Consider the following 10,068-nt stretch of genomic DNA (forward strand, 5'->3'; position numbering starts at 1 on the left):
TCTCCTGGGTTAACATAATTCCTTATCAGAAATTTCTGGTTCGCGGACTTTTAAATAAAGTCAAAAATTTCTTCGATTTGGGATTTAAAATAAACCAGTGACTTGGGACATCAATAATTATTCCAAGTGGCGACTTTGAATTAAATAAAATAATCTCATTTCGAATAATGTCACTTTAATTGGAAAAACTCCCTTATGTCCCCTCGGGTGGTAAAATAGGAGGTGTGACAATTATGACTACGCGCTAATGCCACGTGTAGCCCCTCATTGAGGAGTGTTTACCGGACATTGTGTGGGGTGATCCTATAGGATAACCAACCTAGGACCCCTCCTTTACCAAAATTACCTTTTTATTTAAAACTTTGTTTTACAATTTGTCCAAATCTTTACTACTTGAGTTATCCCAACGTGTTTTTCTTGCAACCTATTTGATTCAATTATTTATTTGTAATGGACTAATTTGTGAATATAAGTTTGGCAGGAACCCACAGTTGTGGACCAAGAGGGGTGCCTAATGCCACACCTCCTTTTTACTACAACCAAAATGGTATAAGGGTGTTTTTCCCAATTTAAGTGACAATCGAAACGGGATTATTGTTTAAGATTCAGAGTCGCCACTTGGAATAATTTATGGCGTCCCAAGTCACCGGTTTTAAATCCTGAATCGAGAAAAGATTGACTCTGTTTTATAGTCCGCGAAAATAGAAATTCGGGTAAGGAATTCTGTTAACCCGGGCGAAGGTGTTAGGCATTCCCGGGTTCCGTGGTTCTAGCACGGTCACTCAACTATTATTATTCCTTATGTCTAGAATTTGAAGAAGAGTATTTGACTTTCATTATTTTTATTTCGTTTTTTAAAATTGGAGTAGTGTGACTATGTTACTATTGACAGATTTCAATGCCATAAGACGTATCAATAGTTTTCTATTCTAAATAGAAAGAAAGTCAAATTTGTCTAAATACTAGACATAAGGAAGCAGGGGATAAATGCGGGGAACAAAAAATTCTAGGAGGGATTATTTGTCTTAAGCAAACTACGAAGTTCATTTTTAATGTATAAATTATAACACTCATGAGGGCCATAGATGATTTAATTTGCTTATGGCACGCCTCAAATCTCTTTCTTGAAGTGATGTTTTGATCTAGTCTTATGAAGGCCATAAATTATAGGTCTCGTTTGATATGGCACACCTCCATCTAATTAAAGGAGTCATACTTAATTAAAGAGGTCTAAAGAAGTTTGAATTCTTATCTAAATTAAATTTTTATCTAACATTACTACGTGAAGCCTATGCAAAATACCATACTAACTTAACGTTGGGGGAAAGAACAAGCTCCAGACTTATAGTAAGTCCAGAAACAAAAAGAAAACAACCTTTTAAAAGGGAGTTGGGCTAGAGGAAAAGCCCAAATTTGAAATTATAGCACCGGAAGCCTCAAGGGCTAAGCTGGGCCAAACACAAAGCCCAAAAATATAAACCAACGAGATTAATCAGAACTACTTCATCACACCACCAACCAAAAATCGAATTAAGTGAAACGAACTATAAGAGAGACCAAAATCCATATTAATATGAAACATCCCATCTTGAGGCTGGACCAACTCGATCTGGGCCCAATGCAACACACAAAACTCAAAATCACACTAGGTGATTCGAGCAGGCCATATGCCTGAGCCTACTCTTGGCCCAAGCCATCTCCTAGAACTTGTTGCCATATTGTTACACATTCAATAGTTCTAATAAGCATGCTATTAATATTAACCAACAAGAGATCAATTTCTGAAATTCATTCATGTATTAATATTAGATCTACACCTATCATCATGCTTAATAATAAAAACACTTGAACTTACATTCAACAAACCTTTGAAAAACAGTCCCAAATAATTACAATTACTAAATATAACAAATTGTTAAAACCACCTATGAATGTGCTAAAATAACTTAAACACTTGAACTATACAACAACACTAACATCAAATGACAGTACTTAAACTAAGCTGAAGCAGTATTAAATTCTCGACTGAAGAAAAATAGCAAAACAACATTCAGCTAAATGAATAAGAGAGTCCCATTTCCAATCAGCAAATTACAAGCCCATTTTATTGCTTCAAGCTCATGAACATACCTGGAATAACAAGAAACAACCACAAAACTTCAGCAAGGAAATAGAAATATCAGTAGCTCTCAGACAACAGTAAACTACAACTAATCAACCAGCTACAACCATGTTTTGAGCCCAGGAAAATAGTAGTGTATTCAAGCTTTTGAAGCCCAAAAATGTGAAAAAACCAGCTGCAATGGAACAGTGCTATCGATTTTTTTATGTTTTTCTAATTATGAGACTCTATGTATTTCAGTGTTCTAGGTGCAGAAAAATGGTACTTCTAATCTTTCAGTCGTTTGCTAGCCTTTTTATATTCTGATCTTTGCCTAAAGAATGAGTGAAATAGCCTTATATAGAAAGATTTAGGGCAGCAGGACCTGAGTTTGTTCATTCAAAATTACCCCTCATCAATTTCTCTTTTATTCAATTCAAACCCCAAACTTTTTACCTATTTGTTAAATCAGCCTATTTCCTACTTTCCTAGGCAGTTATCAAAGATTCCCTCAATAAAAATGACCAAATTACCCTTGACACCCCTGTATTTACCTTCAGGAAATCATTCCTAGGTCAAACTAACCCAAGACCCAACCTAACCCATGGGCTTGTGTACTAACAACCCAAACTGAATCTCAAACCATAAAGGAATGAACTCGATCGAAAATTTCAGCAAATAACCCCTGAGTTTAAAAAAATATGGACTTCAAAAGAGACACTCGGAAACAATAGTTTGTTAACAAATGCACTTAAACTAATTGAGACTATTATTAGCAAAAACAGTCGATGAATGAACCTATTTCAACCTTTGAAGCAATTAAATCAACCATTTAAACAAGGAATCAAATCAAACCAAGATATTAATATGCTGATTATTAAACATAAACTAAACCTTAATTGAAAAATAGAAAACCTAATGACCTAATGGAAAACTCATGATTTTAAACCTAAAATAACTGACTAACAACTATGATTAAACATAAGGGAAGGAAAACAAATTCTGACAATCTAAAACTAAGACTAACTAACCCTTTTCATTTTCTGGTCAAAAGAAAAATAGAAAAGTAGAAGAAGATGAAAATAAGCTAAAGAAAAGTAGGATGGTGAGAAGATAGAAGAAGGGGAGAGGAACGAGTACCTACTGCCATGACTGTCCGGTTGTTCTGGCTAGACCAGTCTTTTCCGATTTAAATCCAAAAAGAGGTGGCAAATGACTGTTCCCCCTTGAGAACAGACAAGTGACACCCTTTTTCGGCTCAAATCGCCTTAGAAGCCCATGCATGTCCGCCCAGATTTGACGTTTGTGAAGTTTGAGAGGGATTTGAGGGGATTAACTTCGGGATTTGGGAAGAAAAAGAGGTGATGAGTGTTTGGGTGTAATTTAGGTGAATTAGGGTTTAAAGTCCGACTTTTAGATCTAAGATTCGAGAAGATTGAGAGGGATTCGAGGGGAACTATTTTGGGATTTAGAAAGAGGAGGGTGAGGAGATTGTGCGGTGTCAATTTGGGGGAAATCAGAGCTGGTTATGGCGTCGCCGCCGGCGGGGGTTTCACGGCAGCGGTCTCTAGGGTTCTTGGGTTAGAGACGAAGATGGGAGGGAGGGGGTTTGGACTAGGGGGGGGGGGTAGTCATTTTAGGACAGTTAAATACTTAAGGATCCCGAGTTCCGGACCGTTGGATTTTGGGAATCCAACGGTTGAGATGCAAGGCCACAAAAACGGGGTTGTTTGGTTAGGTCGGGAAACTGGACCGGGTTGGGAAATTGGGCTGGTCGGACTGGGTAGGTAAATTGGGTTTAAATGTTTGGGTCTTGGCCCAAATTGAGTTTTAAGACCAATGTCTCATTCCCTTTCTTTGTTCTTTGTTTTTTCTTTTTTTTTTCTCTTTATTTTTAATTAATTAAAACCTAAATTAATCTCCAAAATTAATCTAAGTTGTAAAATTGAACTAATTATCTACTAAAATATTTAAAAAAATTAAGTAGTCCTAAATTAAAAGAGGAAAATACCAATTCAAAACTAAAAGGCTAAAAATGCAAAAGTAGACCAATTTTTGTGATTTTCATTTTTCAATAAATCAACTAATTTACTAATTAATCTTAAAAATGTAAAAATAAATCCTAAATGCAATGCATGGTATTTTTGACATTTTCATGATTTTTAACAGAAATAAACATGCGTAGAAATGCAAACAATTAACATAGATTCTCACAAAATCCTATAAAATTGTAAAAAAAATGGAAAAAATTATTTTTCTTGTATTTTATGGTAGTAATTCATATAGGGAAAAAATCGCGTGCTCACAGCTGCCCGGAAATACGAAGAGTTTTCGTGCAAAGATAAATTGAGTAAATACGAGCAATTTTTGCCCGTTTGAATACTCTGTGGAAAGCATTTTTGAAAGATTTGACCCACCCTAGTTCCGAGGTTGCCTACATATCCTTGGCTATGAAGGAATCAGATCAGTGTAGTTCGGAAAGTTTCGATAGCTGAGACTACCAGGAAGCTATGATTTCACTGTTGCTACTGCTGCTACTGTTTGCTGAACTCCATATTACACCAAGACAAAATAAAAGAAGCTAGACGAAACTATGATCTATGAATTGCAAGAATCCTATCTATATCTTCAAACTTGACCTTGCAGTTTCTGCTGCTCTGCTGACTTGTATTGTCCGGGTGAGCTTCCTTTGTCGCTGGCTTGAATTGTATTCTGAAGTGAATTCCCTTATTCTCCAGGTAGGCACCTGATTGCCAATACTCAAACTGTCTTCATTTGAAACTCGGACTGCCCTCTTTCGAAACTTGACTTGTTTTCCCTTTGTTTTCCAAGTGGGCGCCTATTTTCTGAACTTGAATTATCTTCCTTTGAATCATTGTTTCTTTCCCTTTGTTCTCCAGGTGGATGCCTGATTTCCAACACTTGCACTGCTTTTCCTCGAAACTTGACTTGTTTTCCCTTTATTTTCCAGGTGGGCTCCTGATTGCTGTACTTGAACCGTCTTCCTTTGAACATTGCTGCTTTCTCTTTGTTCTTCAGGTGGGCGCCTGATTTCCAACACTTGCACTGCTTTTCCTCGAGACTTGCACTGTTTCCCTTTGTTCTCCAGGTGGGCTCCTGATTGCTGTCTTCTTTTGAATATTGCTGCCTCCTTTTGTTCTCCAGGTGGGCGCCTGATTACCAACACTTGAATTGTTTTTCCTCGAAACTTGAACTGCTTCCCTTTGTTCTCCAGGTGGGAGCCTGATTACCAACATTTGAATTATATTCTTTTCCTCTGAAACTTGAATTGTTTTCCCTTTATTTTCCAGGTGGGTGCCTGATTGCTGAACTTGAACTGTCTTCCTTTGAACATTGTTATTTTCCCTTTGTTCTCCAGGAGTGCGCCTGATTTCCAACACTTGCACTGCTTTTCCTCAAAACTTGAACTGCTTCCCTTTGTTCTCCAGGTGGACGCCTGATTGCTTAACTCGAACTGACTCCTCTGAAACTGTTGCTTCCCCTTTGTTCTCTAGGTGGGTGCCTGATTGCTTGAGCTTTAAATGTCTTCTATTCTTGAAACTCATGTTGTCTTCCCTAGTTCTTCAGGTGGGCACCTGATTTCAACAAAACAAACAAAACAAAAGAAATTTTTCTGCCCCAGTTTGATATTGGGAACATCTGTGAGTGTTAACCAATCTTGTTATCGAACTAAATTCTAAATTAAATTCCTTTATCCTGAAAATTTCAAACCAAGCCTCATTTCAAAAGTGAACACTTAAATGCCGAATTACACTTCCCAAAAGTAGACCTCTCGTCAGACCTTGTCATTTGCGAGGGCCTCAAAAATTACTAAATCCTGTTATCCAAGAGGGTACTGGAACTTACTGCCGAGCCCGTACGGCGCTTGCTTTCCTTACGGAGGGTTTCTCTGAAACAAACGGAATTTCTGCCCCCGTTTCAATCAAAGAAAAATCTTTTCAGTTTGAAAATGTGGTAGTTAGTTTGCGGCATTCTTGCTAAGGGTGGCCTTTTCATTGCCGTACTTCTGCTTGGACTGTCCGCCTTGAACTGGCCAAGAATTGTTTGCCTTTCTAACTGAATTTCAACCACAAAACCCTAAATGCCCCATATGCTCTATACTCAACCCGTTGTTTTTCATTTTTGTCCTTCCAATTTGAATCTCTGTATCTCCTACAAAATTCAAAGACGACTCGACCGCTTGAACTTTCATTAACACCTTATTTTCACTTTCGCATCATGCTATTTCTGGTGAGTTGTGGCCGCACTTTGCATTGGGCAATTTTGGAAGTTGGTAGTAAGCTTTGAAATCCTTTCTTACTTTCTTAAACAAGGTTAACATTGGAAAAAACCTTAGAGAAATAAACCCAAAAGAAATGAAATGCAATGACTTCGAGAGTTAGGAACAGAGAAGAAAATCCAAAATTGGATGACTGTTTGGGGGAGAAAAAGAAAAGTGACTTATCTGAGTGGAGCAACTGGTACCAATGATCATGACATGCATTTCAGATTAATCAACCCGGCCTATTCAAACAATCAACTTTCTGTTATCATACTTTATAACCCAGGATTTCCATAACAAATCTCTTCGCCTAGTCACTGACCTTGTTCAGCTTGCAGTGCCTTGAAGAGTTTTTAACAACAAACCACTCTCATTTGCTCATCTCTCAGATGCCATCGCTTTACGGTTCCTGTAAGGGTTTCACCAATAAGACACTCTCATTTTTTATTTCTCTCAGCTTTCCGTCGCCTTACGGTGCCCGTGAGGGTTTTCACCAATAAGACTCTCTCATTTTTCAATTTTTCCTTCTTAGACCAGAGTGTTGCCCCTGATATGAATCACACCTCTACTTGCTAGACTTGGCATCTCTCGAAGACTGATCGGAAGGTCTTTTTTTGGACCATAATGTGGGCTTTTGGATAGGGTTAGAAAGAAAGGGTATTACAAAGGCTCAAAATAACTTGAATGGGTTCAAAATTAAAACTTTTGGAATCAGACTTCTTACAACAAACCGCAACTTCTGCTCCAGTTTCTTTGCTTGGGGACTTTTTAATTTTGTTTTGATGGGACCGAACCGTGAGGCTGCCTACGTATCGTTAAAAGGAATCAGGTCGAACGTAGTTTATGTCATAGGAATTGCTTTGTTGTTGTTACTTTTCTCTTTTCTTTCCTTTCTCTTTTTTCCTTTTTTTTCCTTCTTTTTCTTTTTTTTTCTTTTTCTTTTTCTTTTTTCTTTTTCTTCACTTTTTCCCATTATTTTCTTTCTCTTTTCTCTCCTCTTTATCTCTTTCCTTCTTTACTTACCTCCTGCGTTTGTGTTTCTGAATTTCTCTACTGATTCCAAAAGAGGGGTATGAAAGAAAAATAAATAAGGCTCAAAGGGGTAAAAAATAGTACAGTGTTTAGATAGCAGAATAAAATGCCTTCGTCATTCCAATCTTTAAAACATGCCAAGTACAAACAAACACAATTTAAACCAAAGAAATCATACTTAATATGTTTTGACTGCATCAGAATTGATACCCATATCTACACATTTGCCTTCTATATCTGTTAAATAAAAAGCACCATTGGACAACACTCTTGTTACAATGAATGGCCCTTGCCAATTTGGGGCGAACATGCCTTTTGCTTCAGCCTGATGTGGAAGGATACGTTTCACTACTTGCTGACCCACTTCAAATTTCTACAGACGCACCTTCTTGTTATATGCTCTCACCATTCTCTTCTGATACTACTGGCCATGACACACTACTGCCAATATTTTCTCATCAATCAGATTCAATTGCTCCAGATAGGTTTTGACTCACTCATCATCATCAATTTCGGCTTCAGCAGCAGTCCGAAGGGATGGAATTTTAACTTCTGCGGGTATCACTACTTCAGTGCCATATACCAACAAATAAGGAGATGCACCTGATGAAGTGCGAACAGTACTGCGATAACCCAACAATGCAAAGGGAAACTTTTCATGCCATTGCTTGGAACCCTACACCATTTTCCGAAGTATCTTCTTTGTGTTTTTGTTGGCTGCCTCTACTGCTCCATTCGCCTTGGGGCGGTATGGGGTGGAATTGCGATGCGTAATCTTAAACTGTTGACATACCTCTTTCATTAGATGACTGTTAAGATTAGCACCCTTATCTGTGACGATCACCTTTGGGATCCTGAATCGACAAATGATATTCTCATGCTCAAAATTGACCATTGCCTTCTTGGTCACAGATTTAAAAGTTTTAGCTTCAACCCACTTAGTGAAATAATCAATGGCCACCAGAATGAACCTGTGCCCATTGGATGTTGCTGGCTCAATTGGTCCGATGGCATCCATTCCCCAAGAAACAAAAGGCCATGGTGCAGACATTTTGTGCAATTCAGATGGCGGAGAATGAATCAAGTCTCTGTGTACCTGTCATTGATGACACTTGTGCACAAAACTGATACAATCTCGCTCCATGGTGAGCCAATAATAACCTGCTCGAAGAATTTTCTTTGCCAGAACATACCCACTCATATGCAGTCCGCGAACTCCGAAATGTACTTCGGTCATGATAGTCGTGGCCTGTCTAGCATCTATGCATCTTAACAATCCAAGATCTGGAGTTCTTTTGTACAAAACTCCCCCACTGAAGAAAAATTCACTTGCCAAACGTTGAATTGTTCTCTTTTGATCCCCTATGGCTTGTACCGGATATAAACCCGACCTGATGTACTCCCTGATATCATGGAACCAAGGTTCACTGTCAAGTTCTTCTTCTACTATGTTACAGTAATCATGCTGATCGCGGACCTGAATATGCAAAAGGGTCGACATAAGCTTTGTCCGTGTGGTGTAACATTGACGCCAAGGTAGCCAATGAATCGGCAACCTCATTATGGATCCTTGGAATGTTCCTAAACTTTATTAATCAAAACCGTTGACAAAGGTCATGCAGACATTTTCGATACGGTATAAGCTTTAAATCCCGTGTCTCCCATTCTCCTTGAATCTGGTGCACCAGAATGTCTGAGTCTCCCATGACCAAGACTTCCTGGATTCCCATATCTACAGCTAGCCTTAGTCCTAAAATGCATGCCTCGTACTCAGCCGTATTGTTGGTACAGTAGAAATGAAGCTGAGCTGTGACAGGGTAGTGGTGTCCTGTTTCAGAAATAAGTACAGCTCCTATTCCAATGCCTTTCATGTTAGTAGCCCCATCAAAAAAAAGTTTTCAATCAGGCTTTTCATCCTTCTCGACTTCGTCAATATACATTACCTCTTCATCAGGGAATTAAGTCTTCAAAGTTTTATATTCTTCATCCACTGAGTTCTCGGCCAAGTGATCGGCCAAAGCTTGGGCTTTCATCGCCGTCCGAGTCACACATACGATGTCAGACTCTATGTGCAAGATCTGCCATTTTGCGAGCCTTCCTGTGGGCATGGGCTTCTGAAAGATATACTTTAGAGGATCCAGGCAAGAAATGAGGTAAGTAGTGTAGGATGACAAATAATGCTTCAAATTCTGTGCTACCCAAGTCAGGGCGCAACATGTCCTTTCAAAGGGAGTATATTTAACCTCATAAGATGTGAATTTCTTGCTGAGATAGTATATGGCTTGCACTTTCCTACTAGTGATGTCATGTTTACCCAACACACAACCAAATGAATTATCCAAGACTGTCAAATACAGAATCAAAGGTCTCCCGGGTTCTGGCGAGACCAATAAAGGTGGGTTCGATAAATACTCTTTGATCCTATTGAATGCTTCCTGGCACTCATCAGTCCATTTGACCACAACGTCCTTCTTTATCATCTTAAAGATGGGCTCACAAGTTGTCGTGAGCTGAGCAATAAACCTGCTGATGTAGTTCAGCCTCTCTAACAGACTCATCACCTCGGTCTTGTTCTTTGGCGTTGGAAATTCCTGGATAGCTTTGATCTTTGACGGATCCAATTCAATGCCCCGCCGACTGACTATGAATCCCA

Source organism: Nicotiana tabacum, chromosome 6 (assembly GCF_000715075.1).
Source record: "Nicotiana tabacum cultivar K326 chromosome 6, ASM71507v2, whole genome shotgun sequence".
NCBI lineage: Eukaryota > Viridiplantae > Streptophyta > Magnoliopsida > Solanales > Solanaceae > Nicotiana > Nicotiana tabacum.